Below are 10,237 nucleotides of genomic sequence, written 5' to 3' on the forward strand. Positions count from 1 at the left end.
GTCTATTAACTCATTTCTTTAAAATTTAACCTCAGTGACAGGAGAAATGGGGACTTAACAGGTGTAAGGTTTCAGCTATGCAGAATGAATTCAGTCCTGGAGATCTGCTATATAACATTGTACCTATAGGTAGCAATACTGTATTGTACACTTAGGAATCTGTTAAGAGGGTAAAGCTCATGTTAAGTGTTCTTACCAACAATAAAATGAATAATAATATATGCATATTTTAATGCAGCCTCTTTAACCCAGCTTTCTATTTGGCCATGATTTTTAAATAGAGCTTGGGAGTTAGAGACTTAAAGCCCTGGTGAGCTAGGCCATCCCTGAGCAGATCAAAGCTGCCTCTCCAAGTGGCATCTCAAGAAGTGAGCCCCAAGATGCTAGAAGGTTTTGCTGACTACCATGCTTCTCCCTTCTCCCTGGACACGGAAACCCTGACAGCCCTGAGTGAGGCCTGGAAGGTTCAGGCAGGGCCATAGAATACCTTTCACTGCCCCCAATATAGTCAGAAAGGGCCGGACACCGACCCTGGGTACCCTACCAGGAGGAGCGTGTGCAGTTAGAGCTCTCTCTTGCTCTGAGTATGTGTGAGCGCAGCATTTTGCACATGGGATGTTCATTTTGTGTGGGAGGTTAGAGTCAGAAGCCTTGGCTGTGAAAACTGATTATTTTAATTGAGTCCCTTGAGACTTGCTGCAGAACACTTTACGAAGGTTGAAAATAGCCTTTCTCAGGGTTCCCGCATGGGCACTGGGGCCCAGGGAAGGTATTTAAATCCTGACAGCAGCTCTCATTTGGGCTTGTCTGGCGATTTTGACCAGCAGCCTGCTCTTGTCCTTTGTCGTGACTGAGAAACACCTAGGGACAGAGGGGGAGAGAAAGCTTTTATACCCACCACTGTTCCCCCCTGCTTTCCACTGAGCTTAAAAAAATTACATTTCCCGTGTGGTAGTAGCGTATCATTAAGGGATGGTAATCACCATGGTAACCAAGGATCGTCTGCTACAAGTGAAGGAAAAAAGAAAAGCATCGGCCAGAGCTTGCTGCACCCACAGTAGCTCAAAATGCCCAGCCTTTAAGTAATACGCAAAAGGAGTATTTTTCTAGACTGACGGCTATACCGAATTTTAGAATCATTAAATCATTAAATTGTAAGAGTGAAGAAATTGCACAATGACCACAGGCTGCAACTCAATGCCTTCAGGGTCAGCCAGCCAGGTAAATCATCAGGCCACTGGCTCCATGGTAGGGCAGGAGTGTCTGGGAAACGGGCCAGGCTCTGGAGAAGGGGCAATGGCCTCCACAGCCATAGCTAATCGTTGCAATGCAAGAACCAGCCCTGTTATGTCACGTCATGCAGTTTCCCAAAGGAAGATGAAGATGCAGATTTTTATGTGAAACACCCCAATTTTGACTGCTATCCCAAAGTAATTTCAAGCAGGTCAAATAAAACACATCTGTGAGCTCCAGTTTACAACATTTGATTCAAAACACGCGCCCACTCTTTTTCTTAGACTCTGAGGATACCAAGATCCAGAAAAGTTGTTATTCATTCAGGTCACACAGTCAGTCAGTGAACAAGTCAGGCCTCTGGGGTCTGGACTCCCGGTACAGTGCTCCTTCCCTTCTAAAATGTTGTGGAGACAAGCCAGCCTAGCTCATTTCCACTTTAATGGGTACAAAAACTCTGCTGGCAGCCAGGCTTTATTATAGATTGAAAATTTTAAAACCTAAAAGCAGTTTTCAGAGCGTACGAGATGTGTGAGTCCATCCATACCTATCCATTCCTTCTCAGATCATTTCCTAATAGTTGGTGTTGACTGTTACTGTAAATGGGATTTTAAAATTATATTTTTGGCTAGTAGCTGTTTGTATGTAGAAAGCTATTAATTTTCTCATTACATTTGTAATACCCAGTTTACCGAATTTTCTTTTCTCTAATGACACATCAACGCATTGTCATGGAATTTCTAAATGTAGAATCAAATCTTCTGTGACTAATTGTTATTTTACTCCTTTATTTTTTTTGTCTTTGCATAATTAATATTTACATAGGACAGTGTTAACTAAGAGTACTTAGTATCTTTGTCTCATTCCCAAATTTAATGGGAATTCGTCTCACCATTAAGCATGATGCTGGCTTTATATATACATACATATCTTAAACATATTAAGACTCTATTCCTATTTTATTAAGGATACTTTAGAAAATAATGAACGTATGTTACAAATATATGTTACAAATTCTTTTTATTAGCACCAGTGGAAATGACTAAATGCTTTTACTCCTCTGAGAAATATGGGGAATTATATTACTAGATATCCTAGGGTAGAACTACTTTTGCCTTCCCAAAATGAAGTCTCTTTTTTTTTTTCTAAGTTTTATTAATTTAAGCCATCTCTACACCCAACGTGGGGCTCGAACTCACAACCCCAACATCAAGAGTTGCACACTCCACCAACTGAGCCAACCAGGTGCCCCAGTCTATTCTTGTAAAGTTCCGCTGGATTCTGGTTGAAAACATTTCATCTCAGATGCTTGTATTCGTATATCTTTTTGTTGTGCTATCGTTGATAGATTTTGTCATCAGTGTTTATACTTATAAAATAATTGGGAGGCTTTGCTTCTCCTACACTTCTCTCTTCTCTCTTCTTGAATGGTTTAAACAGCATGGGTGTTATCTGGTCATTAAAGACTTGATTCACTTAAACTTAAAATTTCTAAGTTCCTATGACCCTGACCAAGTCCTTCGCCCCAGAGTAGTTCTCTGCTTCCTTGTTTGGGAACACCCTTATCTCCCCTCCTTAATCCAGTATCATAATCCCGGTGGCTGAAAGCCCCATGTCTCCTTCATGGTGGCCTCAGAGCCTTCACAGGACCAGAACCTTTCTGTGATAGCCCAGCATGGCGGAGGCATAAATGTTGATTAGATTCATTTTCCTATCCCTTTCCTCCCTCTTTGGAGTGCCAGACTCGAGATTCTTGTTGCATTTAATCACTGGTCTTCAGCATTTGTTAGAGCACTGAATATTAAGTGAGTATTAATATCCAGGCCAGTGCAGAAGTGTCTCCTCTCTTTGACTTTGTCCAGTTCTTATCCGCTTCACTTTTTCCTTCCCTTCCTCTCTCTCTTTTTCTAGTCCTTTCCTCCTGCTAATGGCAGAGATGTGCATAGATTAGACCTCAAGAACAGGAGACTCTCTGGTCTATCTTTTGTAGTTCGTGTCCTGGATTCTAGTTTTTCACCGACTTTTTTTTTTTTTCTGCAATAAACCCAAGACCATTGCACAGGGTCTCCCAGTCACCCCAAATGAATCATTTGGCAATGAAACAAACCATTTTATCTTTCTCACCATCCTTCGTGTAGTTGAAACCACTGCTGGAATTGACTGCAGGTGGGTAGAAAGGATCTTCTGCAGGAAATACTCCATGTCTTCATCAGGATGCTCTCAAGCTAACCAGCCGCCTAGGAGTTTGCTTGACGCAATGGCTATTTGTGATCCAGAGGGGAGCCCCAGAGCTTTGACCACACGCATGTTAAAATGGGCAAACTGAAAATCCCATGCCCTAAAGGTGAGAGCCAGAAGTTGTCCTTCCCTAGAGATGTTTTTATCAACAGGAAGAACTTGCATGATCTTGGGGTGGGGATGCACCGCCCCTTTCCTGGATGCTGGTGCCCAGCTCTATGCTCTTTCTGAGCACCACCATCCGAGATGAGGTTGAAATGATATTACAACTGAAAAAAGAAATTTGCTGATGACAGGAACGTGGTTCTCACAGCACTAAACATGAACAGGTGGCCGAGCAGCAGGTTCTTAAATGCTGTGCCACTACAAGAGAAAGGAGACAGAAGATACAACATTGGCACTTGCAAAAATACCCTGCCTTTAATAACAGCTTTACACTGTAAATGCAAATGATATGTTAAACTTAGGGAAGGGCATGATATTGCTGCAGTNCCTGCCTTTAATAACAGCTTTACACTGTAAATGCAAATGATATGTTAAACTTAGGGAAGGGCATGATATTGCCGCAGTTATTTGGNGAAGGGCATGATATTGCTGCAGTTAGGACAATAAAACAATCGTGGCAGGAGCCCTGCTGGGCACTTATGGTACTTAACATTCTGAAAGGCTCTGATAGGCACCAATTCATTGTGAGGCTTTTCATGTGCTTTTTCTGGCCTGACAGTGCTTTAGAAGCATGTAAATAACTCTTTTCTACACGTACACCTTAATGCAGTGGTGAGTTTGGTTTATATCCTCAATTAACAGGTTTTAAAGTTGCTGTAACCATGTAGAAAGTCAAACTATGGACTAGTTCACAGCTTCGAGATTAGTGGTTTTTAACGTGAGACTCTAACCTCTGCTTGTGGACAATAAGTCATGTTCACTTCTCTTCCTGGGTTTCACTTTTCTCTGCCAACACATCCCATTAATGGAGCCCCAGAGAACACAAAGACTTTAGTCAGATTTTAGAATTGCACATGCACTGACTTTTTCCATAATAACAAAAACTTCATGGGCCCAAAGACATTTTTATCTATGCCCCCACCCACAAAATTTACCATCTGTATTACCACACACGTGAAAGCAATCCCATAAATAACTTACTGTGCATTTTTTTTGGCCCAAAGCACGTATTTCTTTTGAGGATGATACTCCAAAGTCCCTTGGATTCTTTTTCAGAGTTTATTGTGGTCTTTTCCCCTAACTTGTGAGAAGTTTCGTTGCCTGACCAAACTTAAATCATAATCGGGCTCCTGGACCTTCTCCTAGGCTCATCTCTACACTTCCTTGTAAAATCTAGTTTTAGCAAGAACCCTGCCCAGTCTGTTTTACAAGAGGCCCCGTTCTCCATATCTGATCACCTTCAATATCTAAGCAGGGTCCTCATCGCCCACTGTCCTCCAGGGGTATCTGGTCACCCTGGCCTGTCTTCAGCAAAGAGCCTGTCAGGTCGGGTTAGCCAGGGTTCCCATTAGCCCTGATGTTTCTGCTTACTGACTTTCGATCCACTGAACCTCCTCCCTGCTCCTTGGCTGCAGATTCCCACTTGCTCAAGCTGTATTCAGAACTGAGCCCAGTTCTACCCTTAGGTCTCTTTTCCCCCACCGCAGTAGTCCTGAATACGATCTGTTTTTACTGCTTTACCTACTTTCCAGCTCCAGTTTTTCTTTGACAACTATGAAACAGTATAGTCACCTCTTTATTGTCTACTTCGAAGAAAACTACTCTGGTTAAAAATAAATGCCTATGGCCAACTTAGAAGAAATAGACTTTTCTTTATGTTGAAAAACAGTATATAGACATAAATATTTAGTGCGCTTCAGTACACGTATGGCATTCCTGAAGGTGCCTACATACAGAGCATGGGCTAGGCATGAGGGTACCATCACCAATGCAACGTGATTCCTGCCTTTACAGACTTCACAGCCTATCTGGGTAAGGGGAAAATGTGTATATAGAATAAAGTCTAATGGTATTTGAAATAGAGATATGTCAGATGGATAGACAGAATGGAGGCTCAAAGGGGAAAATAACCCATACACTTGGGATCATGGGGTGATCAGAGAAGGCCAGAAAGAGGAGATGGCATTTTAACTTAACGATGAAGGTTAAGTGAGCAGCTTACCAGCTGGCCGAGGAGATGGTAGTTGTGGGCAGAGGGCAGAGGAACCACCAAGCAAAGGTGAAGTGAGAAGACACACAGCCCTGCTCTCCTCACCCAGAGTGAAGGGTTCGTGCATTGTATGAAGTCAAAACTCAGTAATCATTTGCTGAATGCACAGACGCATACATAACTGGGGGACCTAGGGACAAAATGTAAACCACTGATCTCCAATTGGAGACAGTCGTGAGAAGCTGATCTTGCTGAAGTGTGACATCTGACAGAAAGCAGTGACTGGACCAATGAGTTTTGTTGAAGGTGTAGGAGAGGTCTTAGAACTCTAGCCACATTTCTCACTGGGAGGAAGCTTCTGGACCATGAGAAACATTTCGGCAGAAAAAGATCAGAACTGGAAGAGCCATTAGTGAATGTCTAATTCAGGCCTAATTCGGGTTACAATGATAGGTTCCAGCTTCAGATGCTGTGTCCCCCGCTGGTCCCCCCACGGTCAACACAGAATGACCTCTCAATGAAAGCCTCTGGCCACACTGAAGGAAAAAAACATAGGAAAGAAGGAAGGGGTAGATAGAAAGAAAAGCGGGCAGGCTGGCAGGCAAGCAGGCAGGCTGACTGGCCTGTGACCCTGGCTTGAGATTTGGCCGGCATTTAGTTTATTCTCAGCATCTTGCTGGAAGGGAAACTCCCTTGAGCCCAGTTCCCATCAGAGCAAAGGAATGGCTTTTCACAGCCTACTACACAGAAACAAGCCTGCCTTCAGTCCCTCTTGGGGAGGAAGGGCTTTTGTGGTACTTCAGCAGCGTGGTTGGTCCTTTTTTCTCACTTCACCAGAGCAATTGGTTGTGAGTTTCCAACCCAGCCCTTCAAACCCTTACAGGAAATTCCTAGGGACTAATTAGTCGGCTACAAAGTTCTTGGCAGTTCAGCTCTGAAGCCCTCCTTTGAATTCTAAAGGAACCAGCAGGGGCGCCTGGGGCTCTGCTCCTGGGTTTTCCCCAGCCTCGTCCCAGAGACCTGGGTGGGATGGGTTTCCCCACACGGAACAAAATTGACCCTTGATTTCTTTGCCCCAATGTTCTCCTACTCCAGGTGTCCTGAATTAAATATTCTTCCTACAGAAGAGGTTTAACCCCGGGGTTCTTAAACTTCAGCATGCATCAGAATCACCTGTGGGATTTGCTAACGTACAGATTTACTTTAAGGACCCACTCCCAGTTTCTGATTCAATAGGTTCAAGGTGGAACCTGAATTTGCAATTCCAACAAAGTACCAGAGGACTTTGCTAATGCTTGCGTGCCAATAACCACACCTTAACTACCACCAAATCAGGAATCCGCTCTTATAGTCTCTCTCTTTTTCCTGCCCACCTATACCTCAAAATTCCCAGGAATTCCCAAATCAGGAATCGGGCCTTATATTTTTCTTTTTCCTGCAAACAAGTTCTTCCCTGTCCTCCCATACCTCAAAAGTGCCCTCTGTCCTTCTCCTTAAGAACATAATCCTTTCATTGATTAATTACTGCTCAACCTACTTATCGTTACAACAATTGTGCTCCTGGCATCATGAGACATCCCTAATTTTATTTCCTGTCCCTGTTGTCTAGACCAGAATCTTACTTATAATCTCCAGGCCCAAATACATGTATAACAGAAACAATAAAACAATCCAGCCCAGAGAACAAAGACTGTTCTTTCCTAAGAAAAAGGAGCTTCAGTTGAAAGCTGATGCAAGCTTTAGATACAAATGGAGTTGCATTCACATGTTAGGATGGTAAATTTCCTGCTAGCATTCCATTAGGCTCTGCTAGTGAGGAGATTTTTTCCCTGGAGAAGGTTAGGAATTGGTGCCAGAATTAATTAAGGAATAAAGGTGAGTGAATCTTTTCCTCTGTTGAATAGAGTCTATTCCATGTGGCCTGGCTTTCTCTAATAATACCAGACAAGGTGTAGTGTGAACTTCCCTTCCTGCAAGAGATGCCATTATGCTACAGGGGGGCTGGGTAAATCCACAAACTCCCACTCATAATGATTTTTCATATGTCAAACTACTCCCGAAGAGGGAAGGGAGGTCCGTGGGCAATATTTACAAGCTTGTGGGAAGACACATTGGAAGACAGTTTTAGAGGTGGCCATTTTGGGCCCCCAGTTGGCTGGCCTGGGAGGAGATAGAGAGGGATGTAGTCCGCTCTGGATGTTACCAGATACCAAAAGCTACAGTTACTTGCTGGAGGCATAGGGGAAGGGTGGGGTAACACAGCAGGTGCTAAAGGGCTGTGAAGTATAGATCAACATGGAAGAGAATGCCTCTAAGAGAGAACTGACAGAAGGTTGCAGAGAGCTGTGATGGGTGGACATGAGTGTTTGAAGGAGACGATTTAACCTACAAGGACACCAGGCAGAGGAAGAGGGAGATGCTGTCAGCTAACAAAGAAAGCGGGTCATGGACTGTGTGTGTGAAACGTGGAACATGTTGGACACACTTGTTAGGTTTCTGCTTCAGCTCTGCCATTCTGCGGCTTGGAATATTTCACCTAAACCCTGAACATTCTCCAAGATTCCACGTTGCTCTGGACTGGCTAACAGCCATGCCTTTTTGTTTCAAAGTATACTATCTTTATATTCTATAAGAAGGGCCTTGTTGCTGGGTTTATACCAAAATGACCAAAAGAAAATCACGGAAGAGAAGAAGTGAAAAGTATAACACTTCCCAACTCTGAAATCAATATTTGGTTAGACAATCTCCAACTATTGTTTGTGCTGTTCCTTCTCTTCGCCCAAGAGTACCACCTCACGCCCACCTTTGTTCTGTTTGTTTCTTACCACTTCCTTGGAGAAACACAGTCCAGGCTAGGAGGCAAGTTCCGGGAGGGCAGGAACTCTGACCACTCTGTTCACAACTATACACTCTGTGCCTGGTGCCCATGAGGCATAGTGTGTGCTTAATAAGTATTTGTTGAATGAATAAAGAGAAGAAGGGTATGCAGGGCAGGAAACTGGAAAAGGGGGAAGAAATGTTTCTGAATAGTGAGTCTGGCCTAGCATCCCCTTAACTAGTGCTGTCCCCTGGATGAGCTGCCTTCGATTCTCATACCTGCGCCTTCCTCAACTGTAAANCTGCCTTCGATTCTCATACCTGCGCCTTCCTCAACTGTAAAACAGGACTGAGGGTGCCTGTCTTGCAGGGCTGTTGTGGGCACGAGAGGAGCACATATAGAACACTTAGCCCTGCACCTGATGCAGACAAGGTCAGTAAATGACCTTCACCATTACTGTTATTGGTTTACTTCTTCCACACATTCGCTCATTCTGCTTTTCTTTTAACTATAGCCAAGGACATCCTAAAAAAAAATTTGAAGCCTATGTTAATCCATGTAGTTTGCAATTTGGTGTTTTTAAACTCAGTGGTATACTATATTGCTCTTATTTTCTCCTTTCTCAATTGAAAAGATGCCAGAGGCAAATAACTAGCCACATATAATTTGGACAGCCATTTCCAGCCAGTGCACAAGCGCCCTGATAATGCCCTTTAGCATGTGAGTCGATCATACACTGGATTTTCCAAAGAGACTCTCGCCTTTCTGCAACAAGAGGATTAAATTTGCCATCTACTGTCTCTGGCTGTACTGTGGTGAGGATTACTGAGTTGATGTGTATTAAGTACTTTGAGCTGCGGGGAGGAAAAGGTGTCATCAGAACACAAAGCAGCATTAAATGCCAAACAGATTTCTTTAACTCAGTGGGCATGTTGGAGGCTTCACAAAGAAAATCATAAGGAAATAGTAAATCATGATTTCCAGAAGTAATTCAACTGCCTTATGGTTTTTCATGCATATGTGAGCTAATATACAAAACAGAGAATAATCCTCAAATTTATTAATTTGCTCCTGTTTAAACTTTAAACATCTCACAGCTAATTAGTTGTTTAGTTTTAATAAGTTTTAATGAATATACTTCATACATATGTTGGGTCCTCACAGCACAAAGTCAAGATTCATCAAATATTTTATGTGATTGCATTTATGATCAAGGCAAAATGCCTTCATTACACAAGTAATTAGCCTTGAGGAGAGAAACAAACACAAAAGTCCAATTAGTGAATTTGTTAACTGTTCCTCCCAGTGACAGAACCCATAGCCGCTCCATATATAGATATTACAGCTCCTTGAATCATGGGAATTACACATGATCTTCTGAAATGCACAATGGCAAAAATAAAAACATGAATGTAATGAACTTGGATATAATGTAGCAGAATAAAGATTAGACTAGGAGTCAAGAAATCTGGGTTTTAGTTCAGGCTGCCACTCATAAGCTGGGTGCCTTAAGATAAATTACCTTAGTCTTCCTGGACCCTCAGTTTCCTCAGTTATAAATTATGGCAGCTGGACTATATGATTTCTTTTTTTTTTTTTAAGATTCTATTTATCAGAGAGAGAGGGAGAGAGCACATGCGCAAGCAGGGGGCAGGGGCAGAGGGAGAAGCGGACACCCCTCCCCCCCCACTCCCCACCAGCGTGCCACCTGGGGCTCCATCCCAGGACTCTGGGATCATGACCTGAGGTAAAGGCAGACACCCAACCCATTGAGCCACCCAGGCGCCCCTGGA

The sequence above is a fragment of the Ailuropoda melanoleuca genome, chromosome 3, assembly GCF_002007445.2.
Source record: "Ailuropoda melanoleuca isolate Jingjing chromosome 3, ASM200744v2, whole genome shotgun sequence".
Taxonomy (NCBI): domain Eukaryota; kingdom Metazoa; phylum Chordata; class Mammalia; order Carnivora; family Ursidae; genus Ailuropoda; species Ailuropoda melanoleuca.